Here is a 4,054-nt window from a genome sequence, read left to right on the forward strand (position 1 = left end):
AGGGGTGGGGGTGGGAGGAGGGAGGGAGGGATGCGGGGACCGATGAAGGGGTGGAGGAAGAGATGGATGGATGGATAGATGGAGGGATGGATGGGTACAGATTTAGGGATGGAGGGGTCGACGGATGGTGGACAGATGGAGGGATGAATGGGTGGAGGAATGAAGGGAGGAAAGGGTGGAGGGATGGATGGAGAGAGGGATAAATAGGTGGAGGAATAGATGGAGGGACATGTGGATGGTTGGAGTGATGGATGGAGGGATGGAGGAAAAGATGAAGGGATGGAAGGATAGATACAGGGATGGAGGGTTGGATGCAGGGACGGATGCATGGACAGATAGGTGGTCAGGTGTAGGGAGGTGTAGATGCAGGGAGAATCATAGAATCATAGACTTGTGGAATGGCTTGGGTTGGAAGAGACCTCAAAGATCATCTGGTTCCAGAAGGATGGAGGAATGGAAGATGGAGAGATGGATGCAGGAACAGATGAATGGAGAGAAGGATGAATGGAGGGAGGGATGGAGGGATAGAAGGCGAGATGGACAAAAGAATGGATGGACTTAGGGGTGTTTGCTCTGTCTCTCTCCCCACTAGGACACTGGCAAAAGGCAATCCCAGTGCTGAACCCTCTTGGCTGGTAGCCTTGGCCCCACTGGCAGCCTCCAACACAGTGGGGACGACCAGAACCCTGGTAAGCTGCAGGAGCCTGCATTGAGGGAAGAGCAGATGCCTTCACTGCCCCACTTATTCCTGTCTTGCCCAGCTCTGCACCCACTCAGCAACTCCAGTGTGGGGCTCAGCTCCCCAAACTGGAAGGAATGGGCTTAGGCATAGTGCTTAACCCCTTCCCATTACACAGCACTGTAGTGGGGTAAGCTGGGCTGGCTGCCACCCGGCCAGGCCCTGGGGACGCTGATGTAACTGCCAGGATCTGGCTGCCTCCATTATTTATAAGGCAGGTCGGGTTTCGTGCTGGCAATGGGATAGTGTTTGGAGGGAGGATGTACACACACACATACACACACACACACACACACACAATCCCATCCCACAGCTGGAAGTGTTGTGTCCCCACAGTGTGCAGCTGCCTCTGTCCCATGTGTAAAGGGAGGACAGCAGCCACGGAGGTGATGGTGTGGGGAGCTGCTGGGGCTGGGGGCTCTGGCCTTCATATGTGCCTCTCGTGCAGGGACAGAGCAGCCTCTGCCACCCCCATCCTGCCCAGCAGGTGACAGCTGCAGAAAAAGGGGCTGGAGGGATCAGTGAGCAGGCACATGTTGGTTTGTGGCCTTTTCCACACATCTGTCCCTCCCTCAGTGACCCCAGTGAGAGCCTGGGGGTCCTTCCCCCTGCGACGCCTTGTCCCCACAGGGATGTCCCCACGGGAACAGCCACCCAACAGCAGCCCCTGTGTGGGCAGTGGGTGAGAGTCCACTCAGCTCCCACCCCTGCTGTCCACACGGGGCTCTTGGAGGCCTCTGGGTTTGGTTGCCATGCTATGGGCCGAGCATCCTTGGGCCAGCCGGACCGCGGGTACCAAAGCTGGACCGCAGTGCGCAGGGTGCCGTCGCCGCGGCAACGGCGGTCGCCTAGCGATGGCTGTCTCCCGGTAACCCGTCGCCTAGCGATGGGGGATTTTTCACAGCTCTGGATGAAGAGATGAGGGTTATTTTTAGCCCGCCTGCAAATCAATAGGCAGCTCCATTCGCCGCCGGAGAGGATGCACGTGCCAGGGCAGCCTTGCCGGGTTCTGCTTTGGAGGCTGACGATGATGGGGGCAGCCTGGGGACACCGCCCTTGGCGCAGCCCTACTGCCCCCAGTGGGGCTCAGAACACCCCTGTGGTCCCCCATCTGGAGTGCAATATCCTCCAGGTTTTGAAGCTGGGTGAGGGCAGAACCTAGAGATGGAGGCCCTCATCCTGCTGTGGGTACAATCACCTGGCCATGAGGACCCTCACCCACCCAGGGGGACACTTGTCCTGCCATGGGGACCCCCCTCTGGCCACAGAGACCTTCATCCTGCTGCTGAGAGCCTCACCCACTTCTGAAATCCTCCTTCTGCCATGGGAACCTTCTCTCACTTGCGGACACCCAACACCAAAACGAGGTCCCTCACCTGGCCATGTGGACCCTTGCCCAGCTAATGGGGAATCTTGTCCTTACATGAGAACCCTCACTTAGCCATGGGATCCACCACTGTGCTGCAAGGACCTTCATTCCGGGATCCTGCCGCATCGTGGGGACCCTTAGCATGCAGTTTCCCTCCTGACATCCCTCAAGACACTGTGAGAGGACAAGGATACACATAGGGCTGGGGACCAGGACCCTCAGTATCTTGGGATCCAGCAAGGCTGGGAGGCAATGTGAGGCCTCTCGAGCTATTTTTTGGGGATGATGTGGGTGCCTGACGCAGCTGCAGTTCCCACGGGCTCTCTTGGCTCAGTAGGAGCAGCTCCCCACGCAGCCACAGCTTCAGGAAGGGATGGGGAGCCTCAGCCTCTGAGCAGCCCTTTAGGGTCAGGTCCCAGCCCCTTCCCCTCCGAGAAGCCCCTGCAGCTCCCCGCCCACCTCACAGCCCCTCTGCCTCCCCCCAGGAGGGTTTCTGCCCACCCTACTCCACCGTGCCGAATGCCGGTGTATGGGCAGAGCTGAGGCAGGATCAGGCCCAGACCCGCAGATCCCAAATCCCTGCTGGGGAGGGTCGGGGTTGGGGGGATGCAGAGCCGTGTCCGCAGTCACAAGAGGGCACTGCGAGCCCGCAGCATCCCGGCCCGGGGCTCCGAGAAGCTCGGGGACACCAAGCGACCCGGGAGAAGGGAGCCGGGCAGCCGACACCACGGGGGTGACAGTGGGAGGATGTCCCCAGCGTGGGGACATGTGGCCCCGCATGGTCATGATGGAGGTGGGTGCGAGGTGTGCCTGCAGCAGGTGAGTGGTTGGGGTGGAGGGGACTGCAGCACAGTGTCATGGGGGGCGGGGGGGGCACTGGAGGTGGATTGGGGTGATGGTTCATAGACACGGCCTGGGGACACTGCCAGGGGACGTTGGCCATGAGGCCAAAACACTTCAGTTGGTGGCACCTCTGGCTGCCCCCAGGGATGCTTCACCCCACTCGGGCTCACTGAGTGATGATGGCCTGGGGCTGTGCGTGCTGTGCTGCACAGGGCTTTGCATCTTCCCAGTTCAGCCCAGTTCAGCCCAATATGGACCCATTTCAACTCATTTCGGCCCAGTTCAGGCCCAGTTCAACTCATTCCAGTCCGATTCAGCCCACTTCAGGCCTGGCTCCAGGAGGTCGGTGGGCAGTGGTGCTGACCCTGCTGCCTTTGTCCATCTCCTACAGCATCCACCCTCTCCAGGCCTTAATTTTCCACGGATTCCATCAGATTGACTTCTTTCAGTGTCATTTCATGGCCGGAGGGCTCTGAATCCCTCTTCCCCCTCCTCGTGCCCGGCCCCCTCCTCTTCCCCTCCTTTCTCTTTCTTTCTGCCATCCAAATTTACAATCCCTCATTTCCATTCGGCTCCACCCTCTCTCCGGGGACTTTGTTCTCCGCCTGTATCATCGCATCGCAATTGTTCCGTGTTTATTTCAAACATTTTGGCGGGCTGTCACTCGATGGAAACTTAATTAATTGCAGGGTTTGTGAGCCCGGCACAATGGTGTCTGAAGGGAAAATAAAATAAAATGCCATAATTGGGAACAGCTCGCGGAAGAAGGGGAGATGGAGGAGATGCAGATGCGTGGCTGGCAGCCAGATGCTGATAGCGGCTGTCCAAATTGGGGGGAAATCCTTCCAAAGGGCGATTTGGGGATGGGATTGGGGGTCCCAGGTTGAGCCAGGCCCAGCTCCACACGCTGCGGCCCCTTCTCGAGAAAATCCCCTCCGTGGGGAGGCAATGGGGGATCCCCGGGTTGTGGGGGGGTGTGGGGATGGGATAACCCGTGCCACCCCCCTATGCCCTGGGGTCCCCGGAGGTGGCGAACCGATCCCCACTCCCCGCGTGGGATGCTCAGGGTGGAGGTTTGGGGGGGGAAGTAGAGGGGGTCAACC

This window comes from Meleagris gallopavo, chromosome 16, assembly GCF_000146605.3.
Source record: "Meleagris gallopavo isolate NT-WF06-2002-E0010 breed Aviagen turkey brand Nicholas breeding stock chromosome 16, Turkey_5.1, whole genome shotgun sequence".
Taxonomy (NCBI): domain Eukaryota; kingdom Metazoa; phylum Chordata; class Aves; order Galliformes; family Phasianidae; genus Meleagris; species Meleagris gallopavo.